This window comes from Anolis sagrei, chromosome 8 (genome assembly GCF_037176765.1).
Source record: "Anolis sagrei isolate rAnoSag1 chromosome 8, rAnoSag1.mat, whole genome shotgun sequence".
Taxonomy (NCBI): domain Eukaryota; kingdom Metazoa; phylum Chordata; class Lepidosauria; order Squamata; family Dactyloidae; genus Anolis; species Anolis sagrei.
The window spans coordinates 43,613,929-43,638,188 of record NC_090028.1 but is presented as its reverse complement, the minus strand read 5'-3'; the positions used below and the strand labels follow the sequence as shown (position 1 = coordinate 43,638,188).

The 24,260-nt window shown below is 45.7% G+C and overlaps 1 protein-coding gene across 1 annotated transcript in view; it reads right to left on the bottom strand.

The window, feature by feature from the left end:
- The window catches only part of RIPOR1 (RHO family interacting cell polarization regulator 1), a 195,790-nt gene extending 172,506 nt beyond the window's left edge, over positions 1 to 23,284 (bottom strand). The window contains exon 1 of the mRNA XM_060788482.2: positions 23,182 to 23,284. The gene's annotated coding sequence lies outside the window, so the exon portion shown is untranslated. The remainder of the gene's footprint in view (positions 1 to 23,181) is intronic.
- Between the last annotated feature and the right edge of the window lie 976 nt (positions 23,285 to 24,260).

Below are 24,260 nucleotides of genomic sequence, written 5' to 3'. Positions count from 1 at the left end.
CATGAAAACACAGCCTGTGCATGTAACATGCTGCAGTACACGCATCTAGGTTATAGACATCACAGTAATGCTGGATCACTCCAACAAACAGAAATGATGGACCACTCCAACAACCACCATGTCAGGCTACACAGAGAAGCCACTGAAATCCACAAACATGTGGACAATTTCAACAGAAAGGAGGAAACCATGAAAATGAACACAATCTGGCTACCAGTATTAAAAAACTCTAAAATTACAACAGCATAACAACAGAGTGGAAACAAACAAGGACTTCTAATCACCTCTCAACAAAAGACTGCTCCAGGCACTGCCAGGCCATCAGATGCTAATCAAGGTGGTCAGTTGAAACATTCACACCTAGCTCCAGCAGACAAGAGTCCTTTGTCCCACCCTGGTCATTCCACAGATATATAAACCCTTTTTCCTAAATTCCAACAGACCTCACGACCTCTGAGGATGCTTGCCATAGATGCAGGCGAAACATCAGGAGAGAATGCCTCTAGAACATGGCCATATAGCCCGAAAAACCCTACAACAAGGACATCTATTCACCTCTCAACAAAAGGTTGCTCCAGGCACTGCCAGGCCATCAAATGCTAATCAAGGTGGTCAGTTGAAACATTCCCACCTAGCTCCAGCAGACAAGAGTCCTTTGTCCCACCCTGGTCATTCTACAGATATATATAAACCCTTTTTCCTAAATCCCAACAGACCTCACTACCTCTGAGGATGCTTGCCATAGATGCAGGTGAAATGTCAGGAGAGAATGCTTCTAGACCATGGCCATATAGCCCGAAAAAACCTACAACAATCACAGTATTTGTTTGTCTGTGGAGCAGGAGGTTATGCTCATACAATCTAAAGGTAAAGGTCTCCCCTTGATATTAAGTCTAATCGATGCCGACTCTGGGGATGGTGGTCATCTCAATTTCTAAGCCGTAGACACCTCCTAGGTCATGTGGCCAGCATGACTGCATGGAGCACTGTGAACTTATCACAGAAGCGGTACCTATTGAACTATTCACATGGACGCAATGGAACAATGGCTTCAAAGTACAAGAGAGGAGATTCCATCTGAACATCAGGAAGAACTTCCTGATTGTGAGAGCCGTTCAGCAGTGGAACTCTCTGCCCTGGAGTGTGGTGGAGGCTCCTTCTTTGGAAGCTTTGAAGCAGAGGCTGGATGGCCATCTGTCAAGGGTGCTTTGAATGATGAGGATGATGGGATTCAGATTCCTGGTTCTTTTTCTGTGCCTCAGATCTCTGGGCCTGCTTCTAGGTCTTTTTCTGAGGCTCCCACAAACAGTGGAGAGTCAACAACACAGCGGTTCTCAGAAGAAAAGAATTTTAATGAAAGAGATAGCGAACAGGTGGGGAGGTTTTTGCCTCCTTCTCACGCTGATACTGAAAGTGCAGAAAGCCTTGATAGTGACCTGACCCGGCAGCCTCGTCTTGATTTGCGGGTCAGGCGGAGTTCTCGCCTGGCCGGCAGACGGGTAGCCAGCTCGGGCCAAGGTCATCGCAATGCTTTCATGTTGGTGAGAGCATAATATTTTCATGTTAGAAAGGTATTTAGTAAGACTGGGCGGTTTTGTTTCGTAATTTCGTAATTCGTTAAAAATTCGTTATTTTTTTTTGATAACGAAGCGATATTGAACTATTCAGGAGTAACTAAAAAACGAAACGAATTTTTCCAATTTGTTTCAGAATTGATTCATTATTGATTCGTAAATGTTTCGTTATTCTTTCCGAATGTCTGGTGCAAGTTTTAGGGTTGCTGTTTGTTTTCTCAGTGAAAAAATATATAATTATCACACCAACAGTCAACAACAGAGGGAGAGGGAAGCTTCAGAAGTTTTTTTAGCGTATTGCGCGATCGCGGCCGCCATTAACGAATCGATTCGTAATTGTTTCATAATTGGGTTTTTGATTTCCGAAATTTCGTAAATATCGAACTTTTTTAAAGGAAAATTTCGGAATTCTTTTAAATAACAAAACGCAAAAAACCCCTAAAAACGAATCAAGTTTAGAAACAAATTTTTCCGTGTTTGGACAGCCCTATTTTAGGCTTCTTGCAAACTAAGGGAAAGCGTCAGTTCAATGTAGCTTATTAGCCTGAAGGCTTCATGGAATAACCTTAGCCTGGAAAGCACCACCTGGGATTTCTTGCATTGGGATTTCTTGCATTGTGATTCTTGGGGCAATTGTTTTATTGCTTGTACCTTGGACTCTTGTTTGAACTTTGCCAATAGGATTGTGTCTCCTGCTTTTACCTGAAGATCTTTGGAACTATATTCTGCATTTAATCTAAATCTTTGGAACTTTGCAATGCTTATTCTTCATTTTGACTTGGATTTTTCCTCATTAAACTATAAAACTACAGCTCTTGTGTGGTGGTGTTTGGAAGCAAGGTGAAGCTTACTCTGAGTTGCAACAGTTGGAAGCTCACTCCGACCCGGGCTGGCTTCGAACTCATGACCTTTTGATCAGTAGTGATCTTATTGCAACTGATTCCCAGCCAGCCACAGTCCTGGTCTTTATATGTCTTATGTTATTTGTTTATGTATTTTGCTTTGTATTGGTTGTATAATATGTTTGCATGATTCTATGCTTTTGTAAGCCCTTTGGGGAAGATGGTGGCGGGATATAAATAAAGATTAGTTCATTCATTATGCATCCATGTATCCAGGTGTGTTATTTTGGGAACCCTTGGGAAGTCTGACTTGGCCACGGTAGTACACGCTCTGGTCACATCCCGCCTTGACTACTGCAACGCTCTCTACGTGGGGCTGCCCCTGAAGACGGCCCGGAAGCTCCAGCTAGTCCAGCGCGCGGCAGCCATGTTACTAACAGGAGCGGGACGCAGGGAGCACACAACGCCCTTGTTGTCCCAGCTCCACTGGCTGCCGATCTGCTACCGGGCCCAATTCAAGGTGCTGGTGTTGGCCTACAAAGCCCTAAACGGTTCCGGCCCAAAATACCTTTCTGACCGCATCTCGGCCTATGAGCCCACGAGGACCTTGAGATCGTCTGGGGAGGCCCTCCTCTCGATCCCGCCCGCCTCACAGGCACGCCTGGCGGGGACGAGGGATAGGGCCTTCTCGGTGGTGGCCCCCCGGCTGTGGAACACCCTCCCTGTAGACATCAGACAGGCGCCCTCCCTTATGACTTTCTGCAAGAGACTAAAGACGTGGTTGTTTGAGAAGGCATTTGACTAAGTGCTACAACAATTGGCAATGATGATTGGAACGGAATATGGATAACGAGATTGGATTGTGATTCTATGATGAGACGTCGCGAATGACTTAGTGTAATTGTATTATTGATAGTGATGTTGTTATTGTTGTTTATGATATTGCTTTTATTGTAAATTGTTTTTTATATGTTGTACACCGCCGTGAGTCGCCCTAGGGCTGAGAACGGCGGTCTACAAATGCAGTAAATAAATAAATAAATAATATTTTATTGACAGATGCAACTGTCTTTCGGGCTGCAAAGGTCAACAGCAAGCTACACAAATGGTTGGAAGCTCGCTCCAACCCAGGCTGGCTTCAAACTCATAACCTTTCGGTGAGTAGTGATCTTAATGCAACGGATTCCCAGCCAGCTGCGCCACAGTCCCGCTCTTTATAGTTCTTATTTAATTTATGTATTTTGCTTTGTGTTTGTTGTATTATATGTTTCATAATCCCTTTGGGGAGATGGTGGCGGGATATAAATAAAGATTAGTTCATTCATTATGCATCCATGCATCCAGGTGTGTTATTTTCTTGTCGTGCATGGATTTCTGTGCTGAAAGATTTGAGAAGAAACGATCCCTTGCAAAACCCCAAAGCCAGCAAACTCATCTGGTTCACTCTCCGAACAGTTGGGGAAGACCCAAAAATGCAGGCCGGCTTTGGCTCCTTCTTCACCTGGAGCAATGCAGAGCCCAGATGGGAGGAACTCAGGGCTTGAGGAATGTGCTCGGGTGGGCCAAGCAGCTTCTCGGAGACGCAAAACCGACACATGTGGATGCCCAGCAGCTTCTGGCATGGACGGCTTAGCAAGGAAAACAAAAGCAATTTATGTCAGTTTGATAGCAGCTGTGGAGCTTCCGCAGCCAAGAAGAAGGCAGGATCATCAAGTTTGCAGACGACACCAAATTGGGAGGGAGAGCCAATAGTCCAGAGGACAGGAGCAGGACTCAAAACGATCTTGACAGATTAGAGAGATGAATGGCCAAAACTAACAAAATGAAGTTCAACAGTGACAAATGCAAGATACTCCACTTTGGCAGAAAAAATGAAATGCAAAGAGACAGAATGGGGGACAATGCCTGGCTCGAGAGCAGTACGTGTGGAAAAGATCTTGGAGTCCTCGTGGACAACAAGTTAAACATGAGCCAGGAATGTGATGTGGCGGCAAAAAAAGCCAATGGGATTTTGGCCTGCATCAATAGGAGCATAGTGTCTAGATCTAAGGAAGTAATGCTACCCATGCTCTATTTCTGCCTTGGTTAGACCACTTTACCTGGAATATTGTGTCCAATTCTGGGCACCACAATTCAAGAGAGATATTGACAAGCTGGAATGTGTCCAGAGGAGAGCAACTAAAATGATAAAAGGTCTGGAGAACAAGCCCTATGAGGAGCGGCTTAGGGAACTGGGCATGTTTAGCCTGGAGAAGAGAAGGCTGAGAGGAGATATGATAGCTGTGTATAAATACATGAGAGGAAGTCCTAGGGAGCAAGCTTCCTTTCTGCTTCCCTGGAGACTAGGACGCAATGGAGCAATGGCTTCAAACTACAAGAGAGGAGATTCCATCTGAACATGAGGAAGAACTTCCTGACTGTGAGAGCCGTTCAGCAGTGGAACTCTCTGCCCCGGAGGGAGTGTGGTGGAGGCTCCTTCTTTGGAAGCTTTTAAGCAGAGGCTGGATGGCCATCTGTCAGGGGTGATTTGAATGCAAGATTTCTGCTTCTTGGCAGAATGGGGTTGGACTGGATGGCCCAGGAGGTCTCTTCCAAGTCCTTGATTCTATGATTCTATGAATAACATGAAACAGCAGGGGGAGGGAACAGGGAGTTTTCTCCCCATTGCTCCTTCCTAAGAACTAGTCCCTTGCCTAGCAAGGATGGTCTGCACTCAGGCCATATCTACACTGCCATGCAAGGGTTGAATGAAAAGTCATGCCTCCACCTTCGTAACTCCTCAACAGATGGCAGTCCTGGTATGCGGCAGGTACTGGCTTGTTCAGTAGACTCTCCTCTATAGTTCCATTTTGGCATTGAATGGTTTTGTAATGCCTCCACTTTCGTAACTCCTCAACAGATGGCAGTATTGGAATGCAGCAGGTACTGGCTTGTTCAGGATACTCTCCTCTGCAGTTCCATTTTGGCAGGAAGCCTTAGCATTGAACGGTTGTGTAATGCCTCCACTTTCATAACTCCTCAACAGATGGTAGTACTGGTATGCAGCAGGTACTGGCTTATTCAGTAGACTCTCCGCTACACTTCCATTTTGGCAGGAAGCCTTAGCATTGAATGGTTGTGTAATGCCTCCACCTTCGTAACTCCTGAACAGATGGCAGTACTGGTATGCAGCAGGTACTGGCTTGTTCAGTAGACTCTTCTCTACAGTTCCATTTTGGTGGGAAGCCTTAGCATTGAACAGTTGTGTAATGCCTCCACCTTCGTAACTCCTGAACAGATGGCAGTACTGGTATGCGGCAGGTACTGGCTTGTTCAGTAGACTCTCCTCTACAGTTCCATTTTGGCAGGAAGCCTTAGCATTGATCGGTTCTGTAATGCCTCCTCCTTCGTAACTCCTGAACAGATGGCAGTACTGGTATGTGGCAGGTACTGGCTAGTTCAGTAGACTCTCCTCTACAGTTCCATTTTGGCAGGAAGCCTTAGCATTGATCGGTTCTGTAATGCCTCCTCCTTCGTAACTCCTCAACAGAAGGTAGTACTGGTATGCGGCAGGTACTGGCTAGTTCAGTAGACTTTCCTCTACAGTTTCATTTTGGCAGAAAGCCTTAGCATTGAACGGTTGTGTAATGTCTCCACCTTTGTAACTCTTCAAGAGATGGCAGTCCTGGTATGCGGCTGGTACTGGCTTATTCAGTAGACTCTCCTCTACAGTTCCATTTTGGCAGGAAGCCTTAGCATTGAATGGTTGTGTAATGCCTCCACTTTCATAACTCCTCAACAGATGGTAGTACTGGTATGCGGCAGGTACTGGCTAGTTCAGTAGACTTTCCTCTACAGTTTCATTTTGGCAGAAAGCCTTAGCATTGAACGGTTGTGTAATGTCTCCACCTTTGTAACTCTTCAAGAGATGGCAGTCCTGGTATGCGGCTGGTACTGGCTTATTCAGTAGACTCTCCTCTACAGTTCCATTTTGGCAGGAAGCCTTAGCATTGAATGGTTGTGTAATGCCTCCACTTTCATAACTCCTCAACAGATGGTAGTACTGGTATGCGGCAGGTACTGGCTAGTTCAGTAGACTTTCCTCTACAGTTCCATTTTGGCAGGAAACCTTAGCATTGAACGGTTGTGTAATTGCCTCCAACAATGAGCGGGCCGCATGTGCAAGATAAAAACTAAGATACTAAAAATACTAAAATCAGGATGAGATAGGGATGGAGCAGATTGTTTATGGGGGAGAAACTCATAAGGAACGGGGTCATAAATATAGGCCTTCATACAGGTGGGGAAATAGTAACGGTGAGGCCGCAGACCATAGTTTTGTTCTTGCGACCACTGGTGGTCCATGGAGCACAGGTTGGGAACCACTGATCTATGAGGAAAGGAATGCCTCCTCCTTCGTAACTCCTCAACAGATGGCAGTGTTGGTATGCGCCAGATACTAGCTTGTTCAGTAGACTCTCCTCTACAGTTCCATTTTGGGGGGAAGCCTTAGCATTGATCGGTTGTGTAATGTCTCCACCTTCGTAACTCCTCAACAGATGGCAGTACTGGTATGCGGCAGGTACTGGCTTGTTCAGTAGACTCTCCTCTACAGTTCCATTTTGGGGGGAAGCCTTAGCATTGATCGGTTGTGTAATGTCTCCACCTTCGTAACTCCTCAACAGATGGCAGTACTGGTATGCGGCAGGTACTGGCTTGTTCAGTAGACTCTCCTCTACAGTTCCATTTTGGTGGGAAGCCTTAGCATTGAATGGTTGTGTTGTTAAAGTACGAAGTATGGAACCCTGTGCAGACGGTCGGTCAATGCCACTTAAGCAACGTGCAGTCATTGAATTCTTGATGACAGCAGAAGGTGTCACCCCAAAGGAGATTAATCAGAGAATGCAAGCTGTTGATGGTGATTGTGTTGATGTGAGTACTGTGCGTCATTGGGCGAGTAAGTTTAAATATGTCAAGGTGGGAACATCTGACTTGTGTGACAAACAAAGAGTTGGACGTCCTGTGACAGCAACCACCGAGTTTCACAAGCAAATGTTGACAGATTGGTTCACGACGATCGTTGTATCACTCAGAGAGAAATTTCAAGCATAATCAGCATTTCACAAGAACGTGTGGGTCACATTATTGCTTTGCTTGGCTATCAGATCTGTGCACAATGGGTACCCAGAATGAGAGAACTGTGAGACACTGGTTGTGGAAACAGAGTGTCAACTTCTTCTGTAATAGCTTCAGAAAACTTGTTCATCGTTGGCAGAAATGCATCCAATTGTCTGGTGATTATGTGGAAAAGTGAATAGTGGTAGTTAAAGAGCACTTTCTAAGGATTATTTCTGCATTTGATTTCTTAAAATATTCCCATCCAAACCCAAGTAACGAAGGTGGAGGCATTACTTTTCATTCAACCCTCGTACAATCCAGTTTCAGAATGCAGTTTAACTGCTTTGAACTGGATTGTGCACCTATGGCTCCATTTACAGCCACTTAACACTGTAATATAAAATCCAGATTGCTTGATTTGAACTGGATTATATGGCAGTGTAGACTCATGGAATCCAGTTCAAAGCAGATAATGTGGATTATCTGATTTGATAATCTGGATTACATGGCAGTGTGGATCCAGCCTATGTGGCCATTTAATTCAGTCCAATGCAGTTAATCTGCATTCAGGAACTGGATTAAATCCCAGTGTAGATGGGGCCTCGGTTTCCACTTGTGACTTTGGAACAGAGTTCTGCAGTTTTAAACTTGAGGTTCATGAACTCAAGTCGATCAACAGATGCAATCAGACACTTTTAGTCCCCTTCTGCACTGCCATATAATCCAGATTATGAAAGCAGATAATGCACATTATCTGCTTTGCACTGGATTATATGAGTCTGCACTGTCATATAATCCAAAGCAGATAATCTGGATTTATACGGCAATGTCGAGGGGGCCTCAGTTGCCCTTACTACTCAATGGTTTAAAATCATTTCCTTTTGGAACTAATGCAACTATCATGTGGTAATGACATACTCAAAGAAAAATTTGGGATCTTGTGACTTCAACCTTGGGATCCCCCCCGAGGGATTCACAAAGGCCTGAAAGGGTTTTGCAAAAAACGAGGAGAACTGGACTTTGGGTAGATAACCAACCGAGAAATGTACAAATGGTTTTCTCTTTGGAATTTGCTTTTCTTTACCTACAAAGTCAGTGCTTAAACTCATATTAATGTTATTGTTGACATTCTGATTTAAGTTTGGGTTGCTGTGAGTCTTCTGGGCTGCCTGGGCATGTTCCAGAAGCATTCCCTCCTGATGTTTCACCCACATCTATGGCAGGAATCCTCATAGGTTCTGATGTATATTGGAAACTAAATAAGGGAGGTTTATATATCTGTGGAAGGTCCAGCGTGAGAGAAAGAACTCTTGGATTGTTGTAGGTTTTTCCGGGCTATATGGCCATGTTCCAGAAGCATTCTTTCCTGACGTTTCGCTTGCATCAATGGCAAGCATCCTCAGAGGTAGTGAGGTCTGTTGGAACTAGGAAAATGGGTTTATATATCTGTGGAATGACCAGGGTAATGTTTCAGCTGATCACCTTGATTAGCATTCAATGGTCTGGAAGCGCCTGGGGGGAATCTCTTGTTGAGAGTGAATTGATGTGCCTGATTGTTTATTCTCTGTTGTTTTGCTGTTGTAATATTAGAGTTTTTTTAATACTGGTAGCCAGATTTTGTTCATTTTCAAGGTTTCTTCCTTTCTGTTGAAATTGTCCACATGCTTCTTGTGTATTTCAGTGGCTTCTCTGTGTAGCCTGACATGGTGGTTGTGAGAGTGGTCCAGCATTTCTGTGTTCTCAAATAATAATCTGCTGTGCCCAGGCTGGTTCATCAGGTGCTCTGCTATGGCTGACTTCTCTGGTTGAAGGAGTCTGCAGTGCCTTTCATGTTCGTTGATGCGTGTTTGGGCAATGCTGCATTTGGTGGTCCCTGTGTAGACTTGTCCACAGCTGCATGGTATACGGTAGACTCCTGCAGAGGTGAGAGGATCCCTCTTGTCCTTTGCTGAATGTTGCATTTATTGGATTTTCTTAATGGGTCTGCAAGTGGTTTGTATGTTGTGTTTCCTCATCAGCTTCCCCCTGCGGTCAGTGGTTCCCTTGATGTCTGGCAAGAACACTTTTCCTCTGGGTGGATCTTGGTCTTGACTCTCGTGGCTTCTTCTTGGTTGTCTTGCCGCTCTTCTGATGTCTGAGGTGGAGTCTCCATTGGCCTGTAGAGCCCAGTTTAGGTGGTTCAGTTCATCTTGGAGAAGGTGGGCTTCCCAGATTCTTTTTGAACAAAATCTGGCTACCAGTATTAAAGGACTCAAAAATCACAACATCAAAACAACAGAGGGGAAACAATCAGGCACTTCCAAGCCATTGAATGCTAATCAAGGTGATCAGCTGAAACATTCACACCTAGCCCCAGCAGACAAAAGTCCTTTGTCTCACCCATTTTTCCTACTTCCAACAGACCTCACAACCTCTGAGGATGCTTGCCATAGATGCAGGAAAAACGTCAGGAGAAAAATTGCCTCCAGAACATGGCCATATAGCCCGGAAAAACCTACAACAACCCAGTGATTCCGGCCATGAAAGCCTTCGACAATACATCAGGAGAGAATGCTTCTGGAACACAGCCATGCAGACCAAAAAACTTACAGCAACCCAGTGATTCCAGCCATGAAAGCCTTCGACAACACATTTTCCCATGGTTCTTATATGATAGATCCAATTAGGAAATGACACTTATAACCCAGGAACAACAATAATGTCACATAGTGTGGTTCTTTCCACAGCGGAGATGACAACTACACTTTGATCTCTCAATATCCTTGCAGGTGCTGCCACCTGCTGCTTCCCAGCATTGTCACTCATTTCAAAATAGATGTTACACAATGGAAAAAAAAGGGAGAGAGAGATTTGGAGAGATTTCCTTCTAAATTCTCTCATGTTTTAAAGAAATACATATATACACACACACACTTATACTAATAATATAATGTAATGTAATGTATATACATATAATATATATTATAATGTAATGCAATATAATACTACTAATAATATGATATTATAATTATATATTTGTAATATTACTAATATTACAATATAATGGTATGGTAGAATATAGTAATAATACTGATAGTGTACTATGCTAATCCATATATATATAAATGCTCTGTGCATAATGAGTACCTTAAAAACAAGAGAACCAATGAATGAAATCACACCAAATTTGGCAACAAAACATCTCACTACACAAGGAGTGACCGTCACTCAAAAAATTATGATTTTGTCATTTGGGAGTTGTAGTTGCTGGGATGTATAGTCCACCTACAATCAAAGAGCCTTCTGAACTCCATCAATGATGGAGTTGAACCAAACTTGGTACACAAAACTCCCATGACCAACAGAAAATACTGGAAGGGTTTGGTGGGCATTGACCTTGAGTTTGGGAGTTGTAGTTCACCTACAGACAGAGAGCACTGTAGACTCAAACAATGGATCTGGACCAAACTTGGCGCAAGCACTCAATACGCCCAAATATGAACACAGATGGAATTTGGGGGAAATAGACCTTGACATTTGGGAGTTGTACTTACTGGGATTTATAGTTCACCTACAATCAAAGAGTATTCTGAACTCCATCAACGATGGAATTGAACCAAATTTGGCACACAGAACTCCCATGACCAGCAGAAAATACTGGAAGGGTTTGGTGGGCATTGAACTTGAATTTGGGGGTTGTAGTTCACCTATATCCAGAGAGCACCGTGAACTCAAACAACGATGGATCTGGACCAAACTATGCCCACATGTCAACACTGGTGAAATTTGGGGAAAATAGACTTGACATGTGGATCTGGACCAAACTTGGCAGGAATACTCAATACGCCCAAATATGAACACAGATGGAGTTTGGGGGAAATAGACCTTGACATTTGGGAGTTGTAGTCACTGGGATTCACAGTTCACCTACAATCAAAGAGCATTCTGAACCCCACAAACTACAGAATCGGGGCAAACTTCCCACACGGAATCCCCATAACCATCAGAAAATACTGAAGGCCACGCAGTCCAACTCCCTTCATCAGGGCAAGAAAACGTAATCAAAGCCCGCCTGACAAAGAGCCATCCAGCCATAGAGATAGAGAGATAGATAGATAGATAGGGAGCTGTAGTTGCTGGGATTTATAGTTCACCTACAATCAAATAGCATGATAGAATTGACCCAACCAGGGCATACAGGACTCCCATGACCAACAGAAAACACTAGAAGGGTTTGGTGAACATTGACCATGAGCATAGAATATAGCAGTGTCTTGAGTCCTCAGCATATCGGTTGTAGCTTCCCATGGAAGGGCGTTCCAGAGAGTGAGAAAGCCATTGAGGAGGTTCTTGGGTGGAGAAATCCTTCCCCTGAGGATCTTAAAACTTTGGCAAGGTTGTATCAGGTTGTATCTTTGTGGTGTTGAATCCCATACAATGGACCAGCAACAACAACAACAACAGCCTTTATTGGCATACACTAACAAAGTCACTCAGAGACATGGGTAACAAAAGGAAGTCATGGATAAAAAAATTAGAAACATAATTTAAAATGACTGATCTCCGTAAGACAACTTGCAACAGTCTCGCAAAATAATGCATCAGAGTTGTTCAGCAGGTATCACTGAGACACTGCAAACAGTGACGTTCCTGTGTTTCATCAGTGTCTTATCATACGAGGGTTGAATGAAAAGTAATGCCTCCCCCTTCATAACCCCTCAACAGTCCCTGCTATGCGGCAGGGACTGGCTTGTTCAGTAGACTCTCCACTACAGTTCCATTTTGGCAGGAAGCTTTAGCATTGAATGATTGTGTTGCTAAAGTGCAAAGTATGGGACCCTGCGCAGACTATCGGTCAATGCGACTTAAGCAACATGCAGTCATTGAATTCTTGACAGCAGAAGGAGTCACCCCAAAGGAGATTCATCAGAGAATGCAAGCTGTTTGTGGTGATTGTGTTGATGTGAGTACTGTGCATCGTTGGGCGAGTAAGTCTAAAGATGTTGAGGTGGGAACATCTGACTTCCATGACAAACAAAGAGTTGGACGTCCTGTGACAGCAACCACCGAGTTTCACAAGCAAAAAGTTGACAGATTTGGGTCCGCCATTACTACACTGCCATATAAAATCCAGATTATTTGCTTTGAACTGGATTATCTGGCAGTGTAGACTCATATAATCTGGTTCAAAGCAGTCAATGTGAATTATCTGCTCTGATAATCTGGATTATATGAGGGCCCTTCTAGACAGGCCCAATATCCTAGGATTTGATCCCAGGTTTTCTGTTTATCCCAGATTATCTGGCAGTGTGGACTCATATAATCCAGTTTAAAGCGGAAAACCTGGGATTAGATGCTGGGATATAGGGTCTGACTAGGAGCCCTTCCACACAACTCTATATCCCGGGATATCAAAGCAGGAAATCCCACATTTTCTTAGTGTGGAGTCAGATAATCCAGGTCAAAGCAGATATTGTGGGATTTTCTGCCTTGGTATTCTGGGATCTAGGGCTGTGTGGAAGGGCGCTGAGTTCCACCGGTGATGTTACAACTCCCAGGATACCTGCCACATATACTTAAGTCAAGGGCAGGTTTGGGGGTCAAAATGGTGGGTTTTGAGATGGCCCAAAATACATTGAAGTACACGGGGGCTTGTTAAAGTCGTTGAGACCGTTAGTGGTGGTTGTAAAGGATAATCTCTTCTCACTTCGGATGTGAATAGCTACAAACTGAAAGATTAACTCAGTCATAGTTTCCCAACACATAAAAAGGAGCAAGACGCCCAACTCTAGGTGTGGTAGAGAAGCAGGAAGCACAGTCAGATATTTGGGTTGTGGAAATGGGTGTGGGCAACACTCGGCAGCAACACATTCCACTTCTGCGAACACGGAGATGAAGATGCTGCCATCTGAACCCCACCAACGATGGAATTGAACCAAACTTGGCACACAGAACTCCCATGACCAGCAGAAAATACTGGAAGGGTTTGGTGGGCATTGAACTTGAATTTGGGGGTTGTAGTTCACCTACATCCACTGCGGACTCAAACAATGATAGAACCAGACCAAACTTGGCACAAATACTTAATATGCCGAAATGTGAACACTGGTGGAGCTTGGGGAAAATAGACATTGACATTTGGGAGTTGTAGTTGCTGGGATTTATACTTCACCTACAATCAAAGAGCATTCTGAACCCCACTAAGGATAGAATTGGGCCAAACTTCCCATACAGAACCCCCATGGCCAACAGAAAATACTATGTTTTCTGATGGACTTTGGCGACCTCTCCGAAACCTCCTCGTGACCCCCCCAAGAGTCCTGACCCCCAGGTTGAGAAACACTGCCATAGAGAGAAGGTGCGTATCAGTACAGGTGCTTCTCCTCCTGTCCAGTTCCTCCTTTTGTGCGTGATGCACAATGACTTGGAGAGCAGAGCATGAATTCTGGCTTGTCCAACTAAGACTGGCAGCGTGACAGCATGCGCCGTGCCTCTTCCTTCCCTCCTCCTCTCTGCAACCGGACACGGCAGAGTTAACGTTGGGAAGAGCAAGGAATGTCTTATTTGTTGAGCCACTTCCTCTTAGGCTAACCATAACAAAACCCCTGCGAGGAGGAGGAGGAGGAGGAGGAGGAGGAGGAATCCATGTGTGATCATCCATGGCAGCAGATAGCGGTGAGGCTGGCTGACCCAGGCCGGGCGCGAAGAGGAAGCCTCCGCATTATCTGCCCTTCCCATTTGGTCTCTTGGCCGGCTCCCAATCCGCAGCGGCTGCAGATTTCAAGATGTGCTTCCTCCCAAACAAGGCCCAATCTCCCCCAGGTCTGCTTCTGCCATGACAACCGACCCCCCCCCCCCACCTCTCCATATGCAAGCATTGCAATGCCAAAGTCCAGTGGAAACCAGTTCATCTCTCCATCTCTCCATCTCTCCATCTCTCCATCTCTCCAGCTATCCATCTCTCCATCTATCCAGCTATCCAGCTATCCAGCTATCCAGCTATCCATCTATCCATCTATCCATCCATCCATCCATCTATCATCTATCTATCTATCTATAAATGCTCTGTGCATAATGAGTACCTTATAAACAAAAGAACCCATGAACTAAATCACACCAAATTTGGCAACAAAAGGTCTCACAACACAAGGAGTGACCATCACTCAAAAATTATGATTTTGTCATTTGGGAGTTGTAGTTGCTGGGATTTATAGTTCACCTACAATCAAAGAGCATTCTGAACTCTGTCAACGATGGAATTGAACCAAACTTGGCACACAAAACCCCCATGACTAACAGAAAATACTGGAAGGGTTTGGTGGGCATTGATGTTGAGTTTGGGAGTTGAAGTTCACCTACATCTGGAGAGCACTGTGGACTCAAACAATGATGGATCTGGACCAAACTTGGCACAACCACTCAATACGCCCAAACATCAACACTGGTGGAGTTTGGGGGAAATAGAATCTTGACATTCGGGAGTTGTAGTTGCTGGGATTTATAGTTCACCTACAATCACAGAGCATTCTGAACCTCACCAACGATGGAATTGAACCAAACTTGGCACACAAAACTCTCATGACCATCAGAAAATACTGGAAGGGTTTGGTGGGCAGTGTTCTTTGCTTTTGGAGTTGTAGTTCACCTACATCCAGAGATCACTGATGGATCTGGACCAAACTCTACACAAATACTCAATATGTCCAAATGTGAACACTGATGGAGTTTGGGGAAAATAGAATCTTGACATTCGGGAGTTGTAGTTGCTGGGATTTATAGTCCACCTATAATCACAGAGCATTCTGAACCCCACTAACGATGGAATTGGGCCAAACCTCCCACACAGAACCCCCATGTGGGCCACAGCAACGTGTGGCAGGGGACGGCTAGTAGATATATATATATACACTTCATATTCAAAGATTCGAAAAAGTTGTGTTAGACTGCAATTCCTTCGCCAGCATAGAAATACCTTTCACCTTACGAACAGACAAGCATCATGAGCTCTGAGGATTATTATCTGGGAAGGAGTCCCACTGGAGCATTGCAGCGCACCCAAATACCTGGGATTCACTCTGGACCATGCTCTGACCTACAAGAAGCACTGCCTGAACATCAAGCAAAAAGTGGGCGCTAGAAACAATATCCTACGAAAGCTGACTGGCACAACCTGGGGATCACAACCAGACACAGTGAAGACATCTGCCCTTGCACTGTGCTACTCTGCTGCTGAGTATGCATGCCTAGTGTGGAATACGTCTCACCACGCTCAAACAGTGGATGTGGTTCTTAATGAGACATGCTGCATTATCACGGGGTGTCTGCGCCCTACACCACTGGAGAAATTACACTGCATTGCACCACCTGACATCCACCGGGAAGTAGTGAAAGGACCAAGGCAGAGACATCTCCAGCTCATCCCTTGTTTGGGTATCAGCCAGCACGTCAATGACTTAAATCAAGAAATAGTTTTCTAAGATCTACAAAGACACTCACTGGAACACCTCAGCAAGCGAGAGTCCAAAAGTGGCAGGCCCAAACCCAGCACCTCAATCCATGGGTGATACCAGATGAGAGACTCCCCCCTGGGCACACAGAAGACGGGGTGACTTGGAAGGCGCTGAACAGACTGCGCTCTGGCACCACGAGATGCAGAGCCAATCTTAAGAAATGGGGCCACAATGTGGAATCCACAACACGCAACTGTGGAGAGGAGCAAACCACTGACCACCTGCTGCAATGCACCCTGAGCCCTGCCACATGCACGATGGAGGACCTTCTTGCGGGAACACCAGAAGCACTCCAAGGGGACAGATACTGGTCAAAGGACATTTAGTCAACCACCAAGCTTGCAAATTCTGTGTTTTGTCTGTTTGTTTGCTTTGTTCTGTTAGAAATGTAATATAATGGACTGGTTGCCCTGACACGACAAATAAATAAATAGAAATACTTTTAGCAGGGACTCCATCTCTGTGTACCTCCCAACAGTCTCAATTTGGCAAGGACAGACCCAATTACCCTATTTACTCAAATCTAATGCTCACCTTTTTTTTTTTTTGGCTAAACTACCGTAGCGCTTCTGCGGGAAGGTAACAGCCCTCCATGCAGTTATGCTGGCCACATGACCTTGGAGGTGTCTGTGGACAACGCTGGTTCTTCGGCCTAGAAATGGAGATGAGCACCGGAGTCCCAGAGTCAGACATGACTAGACTGAATGTCAGGGGACAACCTTTACCTTTACCTACCTTGCCAAAATTAGAGTGCGCATTAGATTTGTGCAATACGGTAATTCTTAGCACTGAGCCAAAGCAAAAGGCAAAGTTGCTTCAGGAGCTGCACCTGGAGCCCCTCTTTGAGGAACATCATCTCTAATTTAATTGCTATGTGATCCTGGGATTTGTAGTTTGGTGAGGCATCAGCATTGTTTTGCAGGATGCCACAAAACCTTATAAAACCACAGCCTGCAAGATTCTATAACATTGAACCAAGGCAATTAAAGTGGATGTTCTAACACTTTTGTTTTTAAAGAAGGAATTCTAAGCAGACAGCAGCTGTAATAGTCAGTGGGTTGCTCTGAGTTTTCCAGGCTGTTCGGCCATGTTCCAGAAGCATTTTCTCCTGACATTTCGCCCACATCTATCGCATCCGGACATTTCCTTTCGAGCATCCAGACAACGTGGCCGGCCCAGCGGAGTTGATGGCGGAGGACCATCGCTTCAATGCTGGTGGTCTTTGCTTCTTCCAGCATGCTGACGTTTGTCCGCCTGTCTTCCTAAGAGATTTGCAGGATTTTCCAGAGGCAGTGCTGATGGAATTGTTCCAGGAGTTGCATGTGACGTCTGTACACTGCCCACGTCTCGCAGGCATACAGCAGGGTTGGGAGGACAATAGGTCTATAAACAAGCACCTTGTTCTCCCTACAGATGTCCTCAAACACTCTCTGCTTCATTCGGAAAAATGCTGCGCTCGCAGAGCTCAGGCGGTGTTGTATTTCGGTGTTGATGTTGACTTTGGTGGAGAGGTGGCTGCCAAGGGAGCAGAAATGATCAACATTTTCTAATGTGACACCATTAAGCTGTATCACTGGCATTGGGGAGGGATTTGCTGGTGTCTGCTGGAACAGCACCTTGGTTTTTTCAATGTTCAATGACAGGTCGAGCTTCTTGTATCCTTTGCAAAGGTGTTTAGAGTGGCTTGTAGGTCTTCTTCTGAATGTGCACAGACGACATTGTCATCAGCATACTGGAGTTCTATAATAGATCTGAATATGAAGCATAAGTCTCAAGGGTAAGAACCTCAGAATTGGTGCTGAGAGGTAACTTAATCAGGGGCTGTTAGAGCCAAGTCTCTTTCTCATGTCCATCTGATAGAAAGTCTGATGGTGGAATGAAAGAGGGAAGCACTCCCCTCCTACAGGAAGAGGTGGAGCCAAACAATTGAGCTGAAAAAGCAATTCAACTGGTGAAAACAACACTGATTGACAGTTATAAATAACCAATCTATCCAACTATACATAAGCAAGGTAAAAAGGCAGGATTAAGCATGATACAACAGTTTAAATCTTGCAACTAACAGTTCTACACATAGGTGGCGCCACTTGTGCTGTCACAAAATGTCAGGAGAGAATGCTTCTACAACATGGCCAGGCAGCCCAGAAAACTCACAGCGGCCCAGTGATTCTGGCCATGAAAGCCTTCAACAACATATTGTATTGCTCAAATTACAAAAGAGTGCTTAAGTGGCTGAGGGGGGAAAAGAAAAGGGCCTGAGGCTGTCAGGAATAGTGGGAGTTGAAGTCCAAAACACCTGGAGGGAAGGAAGGCCCAAGTTTGCCCAGGCCGGTTATATATACTAAGAAGGCTGCACCGTTGATTCCATAAGCCAAGCAGCACAATGTCAACAAGACGTCTATCCTGGCAAAACCAGGATATACTTTTTTTTTAAATGTAATTTTGATGATGTTGTTTGTTGTTTATGTTTTGGTTTTATTTCGATGTAATATGTTGTCCGGGCTTGGCCCCATGTAAGCCGCTCTGATCCTGCAAGGAAGACTCCAGCAATACATGGAGCGAGAGTTGCCAGATGTTCAAGCTGGGTTTAGAAAAGGCAGAGGAACCAGAGACCAGATTGCCAATATCCGGATGCTGGAGAATGGAGAAAGGCAGGGAGTTTCAGAAAAACATCTACTTCTGCTTCATTGACTCTTCTAAAGCCTTGGACTGTGTGGATCATCATAAATGGTGGCAAGTTCTTGGTGGGATGGGCATCCCAAGCCCCCTTCCCTCTCTATCTCCTGAGGAATCTGTCCAAGGACCAAGGAGCAACAGTCAGAACTGGCCACGGAACAGGAGACGGGTTCAAGATTGGGAAAGGCATCCGGCAAGGCTGCATCCTCTCACCCAACTTATTCAACTTGTATGCAGAACACATCATGCGAGGATGTGCGGGGCTTGATGAATGCAAAGCTGGGGTGGAAATGGTTGGAAGAAACATTAACAACCTCAGATATGCAGATGACACCACTCTGATGGCCGAAAGCGAGGAGGAGCTGAGGAGCCTTCTAATCAAGGTGGAAGGAGAAAGCGCAAAAGCCGGGTTGCAGCTAAATGTCAAAAAAACCAAGATTATGGCAACAAGAATGATTGACAACTGGGAAATAGAGGGAGAAATTGTGGAGGCCGTGGCAGACTTTGTATTTCTAGGTGCAAAGATGAGTGCAGATGCAGACTGTGGCCAGGAAATCAGAAGACGCTTACTTCTTGGGAGGAGAGCCATGTCCAGTCTCGACAAAATAGTCAAGAGCAGAGACATCAGACTGGCAACAAAGATCCATTGCCTAGTCCAAGCCATGGTATTCCCTGTAGTCACCTACGGATGTGAGAGCTGGACCTTCGGGAAGGCTGAGCAAAGGAAGATCAATGCATTTGAGCTGTGGTGTTGGAGGGAAGTTCTGAGAGTGCCTTGGACTGCGAGAAGATCCAACCAGTCCATCCTCCAGGAAAGAAAGCCCAACTGCTCATTGGAGGGAAGGAGACTCGAGACAAAGTGGAAGTCCTTTGGCCACATCCTGAGGAGACAGGAAAGCCTAGAGAAGGGAATGATGCTGGGGAAAGTGGAAGGCAAAAGGAAGAGGGGCCGACCAAGGGCAAGATGGATGGATGGCATCCTTGAAGTGACTGGACTGACCTTGAAGGAGACCCTGGGGGTGGTGGACCAGAAGGAAGACTGAGCAAAGGAAGAGAGACACTTTGGAACTGTGGTGTTGGAGGAAAGTGCTGAGAGTGCCTTGGACAGTGAGAAGATCCAACCAGTCCATCCTCCAGGAAAGAAAGCCCAACTGCTCACTGGAGGGAAGGAGACGAGAGACAAAGTGGAAGTCCTTTGAATGCCACATCATGAGGAGACAGCAAAGCCTAGAGAAGGGAATGATGCTGGGGAAAGTGGAAGGCAAAAGGAAGAGGGGCCGACCAAGGCCAAGATGGATGGATGGCATCCTTGAAGTGACTGGACTGACCTTGAAGGAGCTGGGGGTGGTGACGGCCGACAGGGAGCTCTGGCGTGGGCTGGTCCATGAGGTTGCGAAGAGTCGAAGACAATGGCTTCAAACTACAAGAGAGGAGATTCCATCTGAACATGAGGAAGAACTTCCTGACTGTGAGAGCCGTTCAGCAGTGGAACTCTCTGCCCCGGAGTGTGGTGGAGGCTCCTTCTTTGGAAGCTTTTAAGCAGAGGCTGGATGGCCATTTGTCAGGAGTGATTTGAATGCAATATTCCTGCTTCTTGGCAGGGGGTTGGACTGGATGGCCCATGGGGTCTCTTCCAACTCTTTGATTCTATGATTCTATGATTCTATTGAAAACATATCTCCCTTCCATTAGCAACACCGATCCGGCGAGGCGGAAATTAAGCATTTGCAAGCACATTAAGGAAAAGGAATAGCAAAGACTTTCCCCAACATACCGAGCATTACAATTGAAGCAGAGCCTCCTAGTTCAGGGATCCTCAACCCCTCAATACAGTTCCTCATGTTGTTGTGGTGACCCCCCAACCATCACATTATTCTCATTGCTGGACCAAATTTAGAATCATAGAATCCTAGAGTTGGAAGAGACCTCCTGGGCCATCATCCAGTCCAACCCCATTCTGCCAAGAAGCAGGAATATTGCATTCAAAGCACCCCTGACAGATGGCCATCCAGCCTCTGTTTCAAAGCCTCCAAAGAAGAGCCTCCACCACACTCTAGGGCAGGGAGTTCCAGTGCTGAACAGCTCTCACGGTCATACTATCATAGAATCCTCGTGGGCCATCCAGTCCAATCCCATTCTGCCAAGAAGCAGGAATGTTGCATTCAAAGCACCCCTGACAGATGGCCATCCAGCTTCTGTTTCAAAGCTTCCAAAAAAGGAGCCTCCACCACACTCCGCGGCAGGGAGTTCCACTGCTGAACAGCTCTCACAGTCATACTATCATAGAATCCTCATGGGCCATCCAGTCCAACCCCATTCTGCCAAGAAGCAGGAATATTGCATTCAAAGCCCCCCTGACAGATGGCCAGCCAGCCTCTGTTTAAAAGCCTCCAAGGAGGGAGTCTCCACCACACTCCGGGGCAGAGAGTTCCACTGCTGAATGGCTCTCACAGTCAGGAAGTTCTTCCTCATGTTTAGATGGAATCTCCTTTCGTGTAGCCAGTCAAGTTCTTCAACCTGGCACAAATACCTGGTATGCCCAGATTTGAATACTGGTGGATTTGGGAGGACGGGGACGGATTTTGTCATTTGGGAGTTGTAGTTGCTGGGATTTATAGTTCACCTACAGTCAAAGAGCATTCTGAACTCCACTAGTGATGGAATTGAACCAAACTTGGCACACAGAACTCTCACCTCTAACAGAAAGTACTGGAAGGGTTTGCTGGGCATTGACCTTGAGTTTGGGAGTTGTAGTTCACCCACATCCAGACAGCACTGTGAACTCAAACAATGATGGATCTGGACCAAAGTTGGGATGGATACTCAATATGCCCAAATGTGAACATTGGTAGAGTTTGGGGAAATAGACCTTGGCATTTGGGAGTTGTAGTTGCTGGGATTTACAGTTCACCTACAATCGAAGAGCATTCCGAACTTCATCAATGATGGAACTGGACCAAACTTAGCTCACTGAACTCCCATGACCAACAGAATATACTGGAAGGGTTTGGTGGGCACTGGCCTTGAGTTTTGGAGTTGTAGTTCACCTACATCCAAAGAACACTGTGGACGCAAACAATGATGGATCTGGACCAAACTTGGCACAAATACTCAATATGCCCAGATGTGAACATTGGTGGAGTTTGAAGAAAATAGACCTTGACATTTGGAAGTTGTAGCTGCTGGGATTTATAGTTCACCTACAATCAAAGAGCATTCTGAACACCACCAACGATGGAATTGAACCAAACTTGGCACACAGGTCTCCCATGACCAACAGAAAATACTGGAAGGGTTTGGTGGGCACTGACCTTCAGTTTTGGAGTTGTAGTTCACCTCCATCCAGAGAGCACTGTGGACTCAAACAATGATGGATCTGAACCAAACTTGGCATTAATACTCAATATACGCAAAGGTCAACACTGGTGGAGTTTGAGGAAAATAGACCTTTATACTTGGGAGTTGTAGTTACTGGGATTTATAGTTCACCAATAATCAAACAGCATTCTGAACCCCATCGACGACAGAATTGGGCCAAACTTCCCACACAGAACCGCCACGACCAACAGAAAATACTGTGTTTTCTGATGGTCTTTGGTGACCCCTCTGTCACTAACCTCACAACCCCCAGGTTGAGAAACACCGATCTAGTCCAACCCCTTCTGCACTGCAGGAAAAAGCACAATCACAGCAGCCTTGACAGATGGCCATCCAGCCTCAGCTTAAAAGCCTCCAAAGACTGAACATCTCTCCTTACAATCAGGAAATTCATTGAGTTGTTGTAGGTGGAAGCACTCTCTCCTGACGTTTCGCCTGCATCTATGGCAAGCATCCTCAGAGGTTGTGAGGTCTGTTGGAACGAGGAAAATGGGTTTATATATCTGTGGAAAGACCAGGGTGGGACAAAGAACTCTTGTCTGCTGGAGCTAGGTGTGACTGTCTCAACTGACCGCCTTGATTAGCATATAATAGCCTGATAGTGCCTGGAGCAAACTTTTGTTGAGAGGTGATTAGATGCAGGCGAAACGTCAGGAGAGAATGCTTCTAGAACATGGCCATATAGCCTGGAAAACCTACAACAACTCAGTGATTCCAGCCATGAAAGCCTTCGACAATACAGAAAATTTATTATTTATTATTTATTGATTTCCTGCATTTATATACCGCCCTTCTCAGCCCGTGGGTGACTCAGGGAGGTTTACATTTTGCACAATTCGATGCCCCCCAGCAACATAAAAACACTTAAGACATTAGCTTACAAAATATAAATTCATAAAAAGTCAATAAAACATATGTCCTTCCTAATGTTCAGGTGGAATCTCATGGAGTCCTAGTCTACAGGGCAGCAGAAAAGAAGCCTGGTCAGCCTTCGAAACATTTGGGTGAAGGTCAGTGCTTGCCTTTCTCCTACACTTCAGCATCTCTGGCTGGATTGAGATGCCCATATCCCAGTTCAGGACTGGCCATCCTGTCCGGGGGGTCCTGAGACGCAGGCCTACTCACCAATCCTTGAAGTCCAATCCGGAGGAGTCTACAAATCCAGTGTGATCCCAGCTCGGTCAGCTGTCTTTCTGAGGCTGGGTGTGTTAGTGAAGCATCCTCCTCCTCCTCCTCCCTTGCTTCAGCTGAGCAGACTCAGAGAGCTTCCTTCCTTCCTTCCTTCCTCTCGCTCTGGTCACTTCTGACCTGCCTCTCGCTGGATGCTCCACCTCCCACAGAGTTGCTTTAGTTCCAGCTATGCTCAAATCAAAAGGAACATTTCCTGCGCATGGAGGAGGCCACATTAGGTTTCAAGACCTTTCCAGAAAACCACCACGGACCCAGCTCCTGAGACTCGCCTTTGTCATGCTCTCAAAAGCACATCAGATGCTGTAGAATGCACCTCAAGCCCAGGCATTGAATGCTGCTCGTGTGTCTTTATTGCACCCAACGGAAAGAAGGGGGGCAAATGCCAGCGAGGATTACTTGTAAGACTGGACTGATTGTTTGCCGTAGTGAAGGAACAACCTCCGTAAGGAGATTTAGGAGGTCGCCCCAGGACAACAAAATCTTGTGCGCCAACTGCGCCCGTACCTTGGGAAGTCTGACTTGGCCACAGTGGTCCACGCTCTGGTTACATCCCGTTTAGACTACTGCAATGCTCTCTACGTGGGGTTGCCTCTGAAGACTGCCCGGAAGCTACAACTAGTCCAACGAGCGGCAGCCAGACTACTAACAGGAGCGGGGTACAGGGAGCATACTACTCCTCTGTTGCGCCAGCTCCACTGGCTGCCAATCAGCTTCCGAGTACAATTCAAAGTGCTGGTGCTGACCTATAAATCCCTAAACGACTCCGGCCCAGTTTACCTGTCTGAACAGATTCTCCCCTATGAACCATCAAGGTTGCTAAGATCATCTGGAGGGGCCCTGCTCTTGGTCCCACCACCCTCGCAATCGCTGAGTTTTTCTGAGTTTCAATGAGTGATGGTCGCTCGTTGGCCTGAGAGGTGTCTTGTGTCCAAATTTGGTTCCATCCTTCCTTGTCTCTTTCCTTCCTTCCCTCCCTCTTTCTTTCCTTCCTTCTCTCCTTCCTTCCCACTTTC